This window comes from Prinia subflava, chromosome W (assembly GCF_021018805.1).
Source record: "Prinia subflava isolate CZ2003 ecotype Zambia chromosome W, Cam_Psub_1.2, whole genome shotgun sequence".
Lineage (NCBI taxonomy): Eukaryota > Metazoa > Chordata > Aves > Passeriformes > Cisticolidae > Prinia > Prinia subflava.
In genome coordinates, this window is record NC_086282.1 from 10416356 (window position 1) to 10432235 (window position 15880).

A 15880-nucleotide genomic window follows, 5' to 3' on the forward strand; every position below is an offset into this window, starting at 1 on the left:
ACAACAGAGCAAAACAAAACAAAAGCAGAGAACAGAGCAAGACTGAAACAGCGAAAGTTTCTTATCTTCTCAAACACTCCAAGAAAACAGAACAGAGACAGCTAACAGTTCAATTCCAGCAACCAAGATACAAAGTAGACTTTGTCCAAAAGAAGACACATGAAAACCACAACAAGAATCCACCAAAGAAAAAGCGCAAAATACCTTAAAACCCTAACCTATTATTTTATTTTGCAGTTTTAAGAAGAAACTCACAACTTTATAAGTTAAATTTTCAGAAAAAAAATTGTAGTAACTTGCCCAAAAATTTATATTCCAAACTAATTATAAAAGCTAATTCCTAAATAATTTTTCCTTTACAGGAAAAGATTCTGCAAAAATATTTTGCTTGCTCATATCTTTAATTGAAATAATTAATTCAAAATTCAAAAGTTTTTATAAATTGCCCTTATAAATATTACAAAAAATCTCTAATTATTAAATTCATATCTATAATTAAATTTAAAACCTTTAAATTTTAATTAAATATGATAATTAATTTGAAAACCTTTTAAAATTCATACACCCCTAAAAACAATTTGTTTTATAAATAACTCAAGAAAATCTAAAGCCTCATAACCATGTAGTAAAATCCTAACACCATAAAATAAAAATCAGATTTTAAGAAAATCTAAAGACCATATCTCAAAACCAAAAAAGAACAACTGTCTACATGTTTTTCAAAGTTCATATTTCATATTAACAAATTTTTTATATGTTACAGGTTTAATAGAAAAAGCAAAGACCTCTCTGCTCAAGAAAAGTTCTAATCAATTGTAAAATTTACATTAAAATACTAATCTTTTTCCCTTTTTCTCAACAGCAACTGTATTGTCACACATGTTAAGGCAAACACTAGATTCCTAAGTTTTATAGCAAATAGCAATGTATCAGCAAACTTTTAACCATATATCTGCCATCAAAATACATCAGCTCTTGTACAAAGTGTCTCATATATCTCAAAGTCAAATTAAGACAATTGTACATCAATGCCCACATTCTCCACCATTTGTTGCATCTCATGGCAACAGTGACCATCATGTCCAGAGATACAGCCACCGGCAGGGAAACTGAGGAGACAAGGCTCTCTTTGGTTAAGCACGAGGATCCATTTTTATTTCTCCCCCGGACCGGGGAGGGGGAGGAAGGTGGGGGGGAAGAACGGAAGGGGGAACGGAAGGGGCAGAAAAACTGAATGGTCACAGGGGCAAATTCGTGGGGTTTTACAGGGTGTTGAAGGGGCAGAGTTCTGGGGTTTGGGTCAAAGGAGGGGTTAACACAAGGAGAGTAAGGTCAGATTTCAGCTTCCTGGAAAAGGGGGGATTCCACATTTAACAAAACTCCTTATTGCGTAAAGCTATTTACACGTCTTTGTGAGAAGTTCAGCATTGCACTTTTCAATTCTGTTTTTTAAAAAGTGACTTTTCTCAGAGAAGTTCACTAATAAAAAAATTTTTACAATCACAGTAAAATATAATAGGAATTAAATTATGGCACAATAATTCACACTTGACTGCACAGAGGCCATTTGGCCTTCATCTTTGTGTCTGAATGTGCTAGATGGGAATTACTACACTGTAATTCACATTCTGTCACATCTTATGGCTTGGCTAACACTTGAAAAAAATCAGAGCTCATAGTTGGTCAATAGAGAACAGAAACCAGTCTTGTCAGGAAATTGTTACAAATGACAGAAGCATCAGATACTGCAGGCCTGAAAGGTAACACAGCTTACCTCCTCCTGCTGCTGTGAGAGCAAGCCCATTTTCTGCTGCTGCAGTTCAGAAAGAAAACCACATGCCCTGCTTCCATACACCATACATGTTAAAAACCATCAAATGTTTAGGATGGGAAGGGACTAAAGATCATCCAGTGCCAACCCCCCTGCCATAGGCAGGGACACCTCCCACTAGACCAGGTTGCTCAGAGTCCCACCCAACCTGCTCTTGAACACTTTCCAAGGATGGGATACACAGCTTTCGCTGGGCAACCTGTTCCAGTGCCTCACCACCCTCACAGTGAAGACTTTCTTTGGCTTTGTGGAACATCACAACCTTCCCGAGGCCCCTTCTTTTGGGTTTGTTCAGACCCCTTTGGATAGCATTCTATCCTTCAGGCATATCAATGCATCACACAGCTTGGTGTCAACAAAAACCTTGCTGAGGATGCACTTGATCCCTTTGTCCATGCCACTGATGAAGACATTAAATAGCCCTAGTCCTGATGCGGACCCCTGGGGGTAAAAGGTCTTGTTTCCTCCCTATAGCAAGAAGATTCTATGAAGAAATACACTTACCAAAAACTGAAGAAAAAAATCCACATTATGAGAAAACCCACTTATCATATCCCTCCTTTAGTGTGAAATTTAGACATGAAAGAAGTGGGTCTGCACACAGACCTCTGCACTGCAGATTGGCTTAAACAAGAATTAAATAGTGGATAGTCTTAAAAAGGTTGAATTTCACCCTCTATCAGTTTATAGATTGATCTGTCATGAGATGGGGAACTTAATACTCTTCATTTTAGTGTAATGCTGCTAATGAAAGCATTCTAGTTTATACAGAGAACAGCCAGCCTCTTTTATCAGGAAAAGCATTCCTCGATCACTTGTTCCACTAAGGAAAAGGTGGCACAGCTGCAGGTAATACAAATTGCCAAGAATAGCAAACATTATAAATATTTCAAGGATGATTAATCTTTAAAACACTGAAGTTAGGCAGAAGCCTGGAAGTCAACCTGGCTGTTTCACAACTAATAAAACATGTATCTTGTATTTCATTGTGACTGTATAAAGAGTATTGTAGTGAAAGGCAATTATCCACCATTCACTAGCTAACATAACACTTGTACAAGTATAAAAGAAACACAGTATGTATTTTAAGCAGTGACAGTATTTTCACCATATTAAAATAGTAGTGAGGCAAATGTTCAGCTCACATTAAACAGCACTCTGTCACTGAAGACCAGCCTGCTAGCATCATATATTCCCCCAAGATAGATAATGCTGCTTGCTTTAACAGAATCATTGTCACCAGGCAACTACCAGTGCTGTTCAGTAATAAATATTTCCATTGTTCCCACAGAAACCAGCTCAGCATCTGGACCTGCTAATGCCTAGAGAGATCAGCCTGACCTTGAAGTGCCATCTTTTCACAAGGATGTAGCCCTTGCCAGGACTGTCTCCCATAAGCATTGCAAAGATGGAGCAGAAGCTCAGAAGGCAGGAACAGGACAGCAGCCAAGGCTCTCTTCCTTGCAGCTGCAATGACTTGAAAGGACTTCACATTTCACTTCCTACTCCACAAATGATAAATTAGTTCAGCCCCATCTCAAACTAATTCTCATATGGAGAGAAAATGGAATCTGTCCCTAAATGCAGGAAGGTCACTTGACAGCTACGCCACAAGACTGCATAAATGAATTCTTGGAGGCAACCTGGTTTTTTGAAGCTTAGAACTGAGCCAGCAGCATCTGAAGTCCTGACAGTTGGGTGCTGTCAAGTATCAGTATTAGGCCTTAAGCTTCATAACAACACCAGGCTCCAGGACTTGACAGGCTTTGTCTGAACCACAACCTATTTTAGCTTAAAATGAGCTCTAATCTCCAAAGTTATTTGAGAAACTCTGGTGGACATGCAACTTCCCCTGGGATTAGGTAACTTTTTCCTAGTCTGTCCTAGCTGCCATGTCAGATTGTCCTGGTTTTGGCTGGGACAGAGTTCATTTTTCCTTAGTAGTTGGTACAGGGCTGTGTTTTGGATTCAGTACGAAAATACAGAATCACATTCATATATGAGGGAAGTAGAGCAAGCATCTGTGTGGTGCTTAGTTGCTAGCTCAGCTTAAACCATCACACAGATACCTATTGTTTGTCCTGTAATTTCAGCCAGGTTTTGGTTACATTATTGTTTAACTTGTTCTGACTTAAGTTTTGCTTATGTAACAAATATTGTGTATTAATTCGTATTTTTGGTGTATGTAGAATGTAAATATGTTTTGTGAAATAAAATACAAGCAGGTCGGGCACTAAACCAACTAATTTCAGGACGGGCAACACCCAGGGGCTGCTATTCCAGGAAGGACAATACCTTGCCCGGAATCGGGAGCCCGCTATTGACACCAGAACAAAGGGCAAATCAAGACTGAAATCAGTCCTCCAGGGGCAGCAGAACTGTGAAACGCCCAGCCATCATGAAAGATACAATCAGGAGAACGCCTCTCATTCAGAACTTTGCTTCCCATTTATACACCGGAGGAATGAACTCAACACTCATCTTTCCGCGAGGAAACCCCATTCAGCAGACCAGATGGCAGAGATGAATATGAAGAAACCAACCCAAAGACAAAGAACTGTGGGGAAATCCTCTGCCGCCAGCCAAATAAACTGTATAAAACTGGGACCCCGAAAAGGGCCAATTCGTGAACGAGGGGAGTTACGGTGACATAGAGGCCATAACTGAGGTTCACCCAGTGTCAATCCCGGGCTTCGGCACTGTGCTTCCAATTGTTGGTTTGCCCAAAATTTTTGTCCTGTAATTCTTTCATTATTAAAATTCTATTTTATTAATTGGAATTGGCTTGGCATTTATAACAGCTTAGTTTTGGCCAAGTGTGTGGTTCTAACCCAAAAATCACATTGTATATCAAGGAAAATATTAAGGAATTTAAGCAATTATAGCAATGACTTACCAACCCCATGGCTCATCAGGAGAGAAGTGTGCAATCCATTAATAAATACATGGTTAAAATATATACAAAACAACCCCAAGCAGCTGCAAGACCAGGAGGAACCAAACCCCAGAACTTTGCCCAAGCAGGATCTAGGATGCTGACAGCTCACTCTCATGTCACAAGAGCAAGGAGAGAACTTAGCAGCAAAAGAAACAGGTAGACAGCCACACTTGTTGATTTCATAGCATTTGTAACAATCTCCAATAGAAACTGGGCAATTTGGATTATTACTTGATTGTAAAAAAAGTGGTTGTCCCTTTTTGGATTATTAAAAAAAGCAGAGTAACAATTAACTCATTCTTTGTTGCCCATAATATAATTAGACATGCAGTACAATCCTTAAAAATAATTTGCAAATAAATAATAATAAACCAATCTGATGGGATGATAAATATCTTTGTATATGTCTTGGTTTGAAAGACAGGTGTCTGCTAGGGAGGGGTAGAACCCCCCTTGGGATGGAGAATTTAAATCCCCTCCCTCCAAATTATTATAATTTAGAAAATTAAAGGGGCTTTCAGGCAGAAGTATGGGGGTAGGAATAACAGTCCTTTATTAGTGTGTCTAACAAGGCAAATAAACAATAACAACTACAGCATTAATAATAAACAGAACCAAGAACCTCAAGGGGCTTTGGTTTCACAAAGCCCGGGGCAGTCTGATCTCTTGGGACTCCGAGAGCACCAAGCTGGAACGGTGGAAAATCCTGGGCTGGTGGATGAGATGTATCAAAAGCTCTGTCGGTGGTAGCTAGAGCGGCAGGGGTGTCCCAGCAGGGCTGGGCAGTGCAGGGCTAGAGAGTAGCAGAAAGCCTCAAAGCAACGCCTAAGGAACAGTGGCAGCAGTACAGGGCCAGCCAGGCAGGGCAGGAGGAGGCGAGCTCGGGGTTCCGGCGCACAGGAGCACTGCAGCAAGCAGCAGCCTGGCCGTTCTCTCTCCCATTCTCTCTCCAACCCTTTTACTGCTCCCAAAACTTGCGTTATCTCCCCTCTCTGAGGGAAACTCCAAGAGACCCAAAAACAATAGGTGCTGACATCTCTTTTGACCACTTCTTTTGTTTTTGTCCAGCACTCAGTCATTAGTCTCCTAGCAACTTATGGGAAAAATTTTTGTAAGTGAAAAAGAAATAAATTTAACCCCCAACAGCATACAACAGGCCTTCAGTTCTCCTCTAGTGTGGGTACTGACAATGGTCTGAATTGTAGGCTTCAGACACTGCTAAGGTCAACTTGCTCATTCTGGCCTGGGAAAATCTCAAAGAAGAACAATAACAATCCTTGGGAAGTGAAAACCATCAGCAGGTGGTGTTTTTCCAACATGTTTACTGGCAAAAGATGTTTACAAAAGGGGTGTAGGCTCTAAGGACTAATCATATGAATTGTATCAAAGTGCTGTATAAAAGGAAATTTAGAAGTGTAAAGATTGCTCTCATTTCTTCTCTACACTGAGAGTCAATATCGTTATTCCATGCCATCCAAAAACCATAACGACACTCCAGAGCCTAAAATAAGTTCCTTGTTTGAAGACATGCAAAATTTCACTCCACAACAGTCACTGAGATATCCTTCCTATCTTGTTCCTAACTGCATGCAGCTCTGATTCCCTTTATTTCTATTATTATTATTATTATTTTCCAGCAGTCTGGAAGTCTTAAATCTCAGCTCTGAGCCACACACGAGCACAACAGCAATGTGACAGAGAAGGTGTACATCTCTCCAGGATTGCAAACTGAGCTGCTGCCTGTCATGTCTATCTCATTTCAAGTGAACTTTTGACAGCGTTCATTTGTGGGTGAAGAGAAATCTGCTTTGTTTGGGGTCAAGGGGAGGAAGGCTGAGGAAGAGAACAGCTGCTCATTCCAGAAAACGTCTCTTGGAAATCCACCTGCTACAGGGAAAGAGGATCAGTTTGCTCAGGTGTACATGGGGGGGAAACACAAACCAAGGAGCACTTTCCCAGGGTCCAGACCTTCACATGCTTTGGGAAAAGCTTCCAAAGAGTGGCAAAAAGAAGGCAGGGGTGCAAAAGTACTGTCTCCTTAGCAGAGTCCTTGCAAAGGATGAAAAAGGCTTTGCTTTTATTGTTATTGCTGATGAATTTATTTTATTCCTTGGTATTATTTCAGTCTATCTTGTGTAATTCTCTCATTTTGTATAACAGATTTAATTTTAGGCAGCAAATGGATTTACAGGCTTTGCTGTGGCTTAGGAGAGGGGTTAGCTTTTGGGTGGCTTCTACAGTGCTCCAAGTCGTGCCATGAGTTGTAAGCTGTTTTCCATTTAAGTCAACGGTAACAGTAAAGAAAGCAGCCACTACACAAATCTATTATTATTTTAAGTATTTCACATGGCCTAATTTTTTGGTGAGCAATAATTCAAAGCAGTCTGAGCAAAACTAGACTGTGCTGTGCCTGTGCATTTTGGGTACAGCAGATTAACATCATCACTGAGGAAATGCAAGGACTCATGACCTTTTCCCCTTTTATGATTTCTACAGCTTATCAACAAAATGACATTATATCACAGCAATATTCTGGAAGATTACTTTTAATCTTGCAGATCACTGAAGTATACACCCTTTGACTCCATACCTGTCCTCACAGCCCAAGACATACAATCTACTCCAAGAAATGAAATAGCTAAACAAAAAAAACCCAAGCCCCCTCAAAAAAACCCCAAAACATCAAAACACCACCACCACCTCTCCAATTTATGAGACCACTGGTCTAAGAAATCTGTCTGTAATGCAGCTACCACTACATATGAAGAGGCTGTGTCAGGGAACTCAAAAAGGGAATGAGATGTATCAAGGTCAGTCTGAAAAAGTGGTTAATATCATCTCCAGCAATCACTACAGGACAGGAGTCATTCCAGATCATGAAAGAGGAACTCAAATGCTTGATTCCTGTTAAGCATAAATTCTGAATGTTTTTTACATGCAGTTAAAAGGGATTACTAAAAGGGAAAATTAAATTAAAAAAAAAAAAAAAAAAAGCAGGGCTTAACTAGGCTATTTTTGTAAGGAAGGTGAGGTTGTGGCATGTTTTTAAACAGCATGCCACAGTTCTGAGTTCTGAGATGGAAGCTGCATCCAGGCCACTCAGAGATCAGAACAGGGAAAACCAAAGTTCTTTGCCTCAGACCAAGGGTGTCCTCTCTCCCTTGTTCAAAGACATCTATCACGCTTTCACTAGCAACTGATGAGATAATGTGGGTGTTGGGTAGATGTATGATGGTCAAATTTACCACCACTGACTGCCACAACCACCACAGCAAACTCCCCATTCATTTCGTCTTGGAGAGCACCTTAAAGAGTAGAAATATTTCCAGGCATAGCTCCAGCACCTCAGGCATGTGCTCATCTGTAGTATAATATGACTCCTAGGATACTTGTGACATTTTCATTTACTGGGACTATCAGGCAGGACTTTCCAGCTACAGTGGCACTGAGAATCTTAAACAAAACTGCCAGAGGCATATTTAAACTAATAATTGCTTTTACTGTTAATACTACTTAATTTGAAAGATTTACAAAACATTTAGCATTTAACTTTCCTGGAGAAGACTGGAGAGCACCTTTCTTAATAGCTATTTCATTCCATCTGTGAAAAATATGGGATGTTAATTCATGTTCTTATGGGTTGTGACATATTAAAACTATGAAAATCACTATATAGATATATGTTACATGAGAATATAAGTTTCAGTCTGCCTTGAAAATTTGTTAAAGCAAAAAGCAGGCACCACCCTGGAATTTAACATTCAGAAAGGAGACAAAGGATTTACAAGAAAACCGGCCGTCTCCTCAGCATCAGAAGACACATTAAGATAAGCTATCAGTCTTCTCCTCCCTGGATGGCATAGTTGTCAGATCATTATCTTCAGCCAACACCCTCCTTCGAGCATCGAGCATCGAGCATCGGAACACCACCATTAGAGGATCATCATCACCCACATCTCCGGAGATGAACTTTTACCATTCATAAACCTGGACGTCTATACACTCACAGGAAACCAAAAATTGACCCCTCACAGGAGAGGAGGAACTCTTTTCAGCTAAGCCGGAGACAACTATGAATTTGAATAACTAGCTTGGAAACAAGAGGACTATGAGGAAATTTTTGCCAGAGGCGGAATAAAGTGTATAAAAACTAAGCCCTGGACAAGGCCAATTCGTGAACCTAGGGGGGACGGCAGTCGGCCAGGTACTGTGTCCCGGTTCACCCTTGACATTTCCCGGGTAAAAGAGTCAAGTATCTCCACTGTGGGTGGTTTTGCCGAAATTCTGTAATTCGATCTTTTTTAATAAACCAAAAATTATAATTTTAATTGGACTACTGTATTGGCATTTATAACAATTTTGGTGCCCAACGTGGGGCCAATTTTGGGAGATCTGCGGATTCCCCGTTTCTGACCGAGGGGCACCCCGCTGTTACAAGCGGCTTGGCAGATTGGGGTAAGTCCAGCGGAGCCAACTGGCTAACAAGAACCCATAAACAAAAGAAACCCCAACAGCGGAGGGGTAGGGCAAGCTAGCTTGGGGAAGGGCTCTGGGAACTTGGCAGGGACCCGAAGGGGGGTCTCTGGGAACCGCGGTATTTTTGATTTTTCACTCGTAAAAGTCTATGTGCACGAAGAACCCATGCGAGAAAAGGAGACCGTGAGTATCATGTGGTTGGGTGGGGTGACCAAGTGTATGAAACGTGTGTGTGTGTGTGAATGAGATGTGATAAAATCATGAAGCGTGTGGACCTTAAAGCCGTGGTTCCACTGTCCCGCAAGGGTCATGGCCGGTTGAGAGGGAAGCATATAATACCTGTGTGAGTGTTCCCCGACGGGGGGGTGTCGGTCACAAGGGGGCTGGAAGAAAAGCGACGTCCTTTTGAGTTCGGGAATTTGTAAGCCTTCCAGACTGCGACCAGTGAAGGTCCATTTAATTTTTCTCTGGCATTTGTAGTTTGAGCACCCGCCATTAAAGGAACCTCCACGGGACGGTCCCCCGTTGGAACAGTAGGTTAACAGCACCGAGTTTCTAAACTCGGGATTTTTGGTTTAATTTGTGTAGCAACCCGCCACTTCTGCGCCACGTTAAAGATGGGGTCGTATTTTAGTAAAGATCAGGAAGATCTTTTAAGGGAAGCCTCGGTGGAGGTGGTTCCCAAGATCCCAAGGGGAAGCCCTTTGGGATGGATGTTGGAATACTGACAGGAGTGTCCCGAGAGGAGGGTGAAATCTAAGAAAAGAATGATTTACTTTTGCATGGAAGTATGGGGAGGAAAGGAGATAGAGAAATACGTGATTTAGCCGATTATTGGCACGTTTGAGTCATGGACGTGCCAGGATCTGTGTAAGTATGTGAGGAACAAGGAACGAAGGGAATTAGATGAGTCTGTATGCACAAAAGTTTGGGAAGGAAAGGAAGTAAGATCGAATCTGATATGGCCTGTGTTTGGTACATTTGATGAATAGGATTTTGAGGCTCTGTGCATATAAGTAAAAACTGAGAAAATAAATGAGCCAGATGAATTGGGATATGTTCTGTTGTGGAATAGGACACGAATTATGATGTATCTTGAGGAAAGGGACGCGAGAAGGAAGCAGGATTCCTGGCGGAGCCCCCTCTCTCCCTGCTCGGTGGTCACCGTTTTGTCTGTCTCTACCCCCAGAAACCCTCCCTCGCCTGATCCACGCAGGATCCAACCTCGTCCTCAGCCACCTTGGTGGCGGCGTTAGCGCAGCCGTCCGAGAACCATGCAAAGCCTCGAGTTCTGCGGCCGTCCCAAACCTCCTCTTGCTAAAAGGGGACCTCCGAAAGGGAACCCTGTCCCTTCTTCCTGGCCACTGACGCAAACTTTTAGGGAGCTCTGGCTTTCACTTGGACCCTTGAAAAAGGTCCAAGGAAACCCAAGAGAGATTCGGGGTGGGACAAGCTGGTACATCAGAAAAGGTAGTCCGGGTGGAAACGGGGAAAAAGAAACCTTCCCATGAAAAAGAAGAGTATTTTTCCTGTACTTTGTATGGAAAAATTGTTACAACAACCATTAGAGTATAATACTTCAGCCTTGGGGAAAGTTTTTTTTGGCTGGCACAGGAAAAAGGGAACTAAGCTGTGAAAAATGTGAAATGATTAATTCATGTTCTTATGGTTAATTGAAAAACTATAAAACTGTATAAATGTGTATTGTATAAAGTATATGTTTCAGGAGACCTTGTAGCAGTTGGTGAAACTAAAAATGTTGAAAAGGCAGGCACCACCCTAGAAACTCCCATTCAGAAAGAGAAAAAAGGTTTACTGGAAAACCAGCAGCCTCCTCAAGTACCGGGAGGAGACCCATCAAGATAAGGTGGCCAAGAGATCCACACCTCTGCTGACACCCTCACAGATCATCAGGCACCATCATCCATATCTCGACCATTCATCAGCCATAAGGATCTATAGAAACTGGACATTAACATATGAACTGAGAAAAGAACTCTTTCCAGCCTGGTCGGAGAAACCCTTGAATTTGAATAGCTAGCCGGGAAACAAAGGGAAATATGGGGAAATATTGCCAAGGGCAGAATAAAGTGTATAAAAACTAAGCCCCAAACCGGGCAAATTTGTGAACCAGAGGGGAGATAGCAGACTGCCAGGCTCTGTATCTCACAGTTCACCCTTGGCATTTTCCTGGGAAAAAGACTGTCAAGTATCTCCGCTGTTGGTGGGTTTATCAAAATTCTGTAATTTGATCTTTATTAATAAAACAAATTATTATTTTAATTGGAATATCGTATTGGCATTTATAACATAAACCCCCACGAAAAAGGGACGAGCAATGGGGAGCGAGTTTAGTTCCTTGTTGCTAGGCAACAGCGGCAGTGGCCACGCGGCAGGGCGCGGCGGGGCAGGCGGCTCTCCCCTTCCCTGTCTGTGGCAGCGCAGGACTGCCCAGGGCAGGGGTAACGATGTAGGGATCCGAAAAAAGCAGTATGGAAGGGCAAAAACGGATATAAGATTGGGAAAAGGGACCGAGAATAAAACTGTGATTTACTAGAAAGGATATTAGAAGTTTTTAAAGGCTGTGGTTAGACTGTGTGTTTTTGTGTATTGAGATTCTGCTGCGGACTGGATTGAATTGGTAGAACCCGAGAATGTAGGAAAAATTGAAAAGGAAGCTCCTGTTTTTAGGTTTTGGGTTAAAGCCACAGGTTTTTTGGATGGTAGCGAGTGTTCAATACCTGGAGTGATAAATAAAAATTAAGAAGAGGTCAGGAAATTAGTGGAACTAGTATAAATAAATTATGGGGTTTTGGAAGCCAAGGCTAGTAGGTGATTCACAGATGCTAAGTTGTTGAATATATTTGGTTTTTGTGGGGAATAGGGAAGAGATGTAACACTGATTGGTGAAGAGGTGACCAGGCTTAGAGGATGCAGAGCTAAAAAGCGAGCAAGGAATGTTTCTGAAGATAGTTCAGTAAGAAAAACAGTAATCTGAAGATGTAGGATAATGGGATGTTAGTGAGTAAAAACAGGACTGTAAGCCACTCAGTTTTACAGGCATTAAGAGTATACAAAGTATTCATAAAGCAGCTAACAAAAAGCATAAGAGACTTGTATGCCAGAAGATCAAAGGGAAGGTGATTTTTGACTCCTAGCTGTTATATCGAGACTGAATTAACATAGCTGGTCAAAAGGTGCAAGAATTCTATTACAGCTTGAATGGGCTCTTAATGTGCCCAGAAAAAAAAAAGTTTACTAGCATGCATTAAAAAATGAAGAAAATATTCATGTAATGAAGAACAAGAACTTTTTTTCTGAAAAGGTGACTTTTTGGTTTTTTGAAGTTTAATCAGTGCTAATGTTTGTCTCATCTCTGATGATTTGGGTGTTACTGGCTTCTGTGGTCATTACTTTAGTCTGCATAATTCAGTTATCGAATGATAAATGAGCAAGGAAGAAATGAAGATGACTCTGTTTGGGAGTGTACCTCATATATTGTCTAAAATTCTCTTAAACTGTGAATGTAGCAATAACTGAGTCAGCAGCACTAACCTTACTTTAAAGGTATGAGCCTTTATGTAAACAAAGTTGTTTACAACTGCAGAAAATACACTCTTGTCAAAGAAATGTGTTGTAATCATTGACAATCTGTATGTTCCTTTTTATGTTCATCTCTTACATGTTGAAGTACTGTTTTGACAATCTTGTTTCATTTATCTCAGATGTAAACTGCACACTATAAATGATTTTCTGAGAAATTAATGACTAGTATGTGATACTAGTTTTCTGCGTTAGTAAATACAGGGACTTTATATAAAAAAATAATTGTTTCAACATTGTAGAGCCATTAGCACCAAAAGGTAGAGCAGAACTGAAGGGGTTTTAAGTAAAAATCAGGTTTGAAGTTGCTTGTCTTACAATACTTTTTAAAAAATTTCATGGTTTTGCAGCTTTATAGGGTATCTTGGAAGTAGAAAAAAAATACCAGTGGCGAAAAGCTATTGCTGTTGTATTTCCTTACTAGGAATTTTTACCTGATTATTGTTACAGAGTATGCAGTACCTAAAAGTGAAGAGCTGTAGTAAATAAAATCCACAACACCCTGGTTATTTTTCCTTTTTTGTCAACTGAATTTTTCAGGTTGCAGCCAAAAGGTTAGGATTAATTTGTATTATACTTTTAAAAGGGTGCAGATTGGCTTTTCAGGGATGGCTCACTCTCCCCTCTTTCTGTTATTTACTGCTGTCAAAAGTCAGCCACCAAAAGTCACATCTATGCACAGAATTTTTTCTGCTTAACAGGAATCATTTGCTGTGATTTCATGGTGTTAGTAGCTAAAAGCTGTGTTTTCTCTGCAGACCTTAGTCTTTTCTTAATGTATTCTGTCTGACTTCTAATTACTGATTTCTCCTGAGAAAATAGTTAATGCTATTCTTTTGATATTATGCCTTCTTTCCCTGCCTCTCCTTGAAGAATGTAAAACCTTAAGATCGTTTTGATACCTGTATTTAAAAGATGGGGAGTAATTAATTTCTGTTAAGCAGATCCTGTGTTACATGTATTGGATATGGTAAATATTTGTTAACAGTCTTTTAAACCATGTATTTAAGTTTTAGTGGGAAAAAAAAAAGGATGGATATGTGATTGAAGTTAAAAGTTAGTCTTAAACTATAAATGTGGGAAGTGTCTGAGGCTGTGCCATTTCTATAATAGTCATGTAATGTATGTACAGTAACTGTGGAAAACCAAACATAATATTGCTGCTAGTGTTATGTGCACCTTTTGTTCTTATCGCATGTATATGCTTGGTTTATTTTGAGAGGTTAAGATATTCCATATGCTGTAGAGTAAGTTCTGTAATTTGTGGTATCATTTCTTTCGCTTTTCTATGCCTTGTTAAAATATCCCCCAGGATTATGGTTGATGTCTTAAATTTTATCTCGTTTAAATACTAATCTTGCTTAGGCGGCTCTTCTTCACTAGAATCATATTACCTGGAGCTAGGTTGTGGGGTCTAAGGTTGTTTTTAGTGTTTATTGTTTACTTGTTGTGCAAAAACCCATGTACAGGTGGGCACTTTCAGATGTATCTGTAGTATATATATACAAAAATGTTGTTTATCTGCATTATCATAAACCTTATTTAATAATGGGTAGAATCCCTTCCTGTTGTCAGGCATCCACAGGGATGTGGGACCCTGTGTGGGTCCCTGTTCTGGCACCCTCAATGCTGGTCAAGAATCATGGCCAGGGTTTGGTTTTGTTTTTCTTTCTCCCTGTAATAGTATAAAAAATGAGAATTTGGATTGTGTGTTGAATTTGAATCATTTATGAGTAATGTGGAGCTTCTGCCTCCAAGGGTAGCAAATGCTGAACCCCAAATACCTGTTTTTGCACATGCTTTAACTGGATAGCTGTAATAGCTTAATACTATTAAGAAATACCCTATCCTGAGGGTGTTCTAATCAAACACCTGAAGAAGTTTGGTTTTTTTCTATCTGGAAATGATTCTACTAATGCACACAAATATGGTCAACTATTGTAATTCCAAAAATTTTTTTAATTACCATGAAGGAAGTGGGAATCTTAGTTGCTTATGGGGACACCTTTTACCAAGTGCTGTATAAATTGAAGATCAGTTTCAGATAAAATATTCCAATTAAAATTACAATTCTGGTTTATTAACAAACAGATCAAATTACAGAATTTCGGCAAAACCACCCACAGTGGAGATACTTGACTATTTTTACCCGGGAAAATGTCAAGGGTGAACCGGGACACAGTACCTGGCCGACTGCCGTCCCCTCTAGGTTCACGAATTGGCCTTGTTCAGGGCTTAGTTTTTATACACTTTATTCCGCCTCTGGCAAAAATTTCCTCATAGTCCTCTTTTTTCCAAGCTAGTTATTCAAATTCATAGTTGTCTCCGGCTTAGCTGAAAAGAGTTCCTCCTCTCCTGTGAGGGGTCAATTTTTGGTTTCCTGTGAGTGTATAGACGTCCAGGTTTATGAATGGTAAAAGTTCATCTCCGGAGATGTGGGTGATGATGATCCTCTAATGGTGGTGTTCCGATGCTCTATGCTCGATGCTCGAAGGAGGGTGTTGGCTGAAGATAATGATCTGACAACTATGCCATCCAGGGAGGAGAAGACTGATAGCTTATCTTAATGTGTCTTCTGATGCTGAGGAGACGGCCGGTTTTCTTGTAAATCCTTTGTCTCCTTTCTGAATGTTAAATTCCAGGGTGGTGCCTGCTTTTTGTTTTAACAAATTTTCAAGGCAGACTGAAACTTATATTCTCATGTAACATATATCTATATAGTGATTTTCATAGTTTTAATATGTCACAACCCATAAGAACATGAATTAACATCCCATATTTTTCACACCCTGCAGCCCTTGGAGGTGAAGCAGCTGTGCCCCTGCAGCCTCGCTGTGGCTCTGTGGAGAGAGAAGCCCACGCTGGAGCAGGTTTGCTGGCAGGACACGTGATCCCATGGCAGGAACCCATGCTGGAGCAGGCTAAGAATGTGAAGGCTCCTCCCTCTGAGGAGGAAGGAGCAGTAGAAACAAGATGTGATGAACTGAACACAGCTCCTATTCCCTGTGCCCCTGTACTGCTGCAGGGGAGGA

The 15880-nt window shown here is 40.6% G+C and overlaps 1 protein-coding gene across 2 annotated transcripts in view; it reads right to left on the reverse strand.

Annotated features, from left to right (window-relative positions):
• LOC134563470 (adhesion G protein-coupled receptor L3-like) overlaps window positions 1-15880 on the reverse strand; it is a 694578-nt gene that overhangs the window by 405155 nt on the left and 273543 nt on the right. The gene's annotated exons all lie outside the window — the stretch shown is intronic.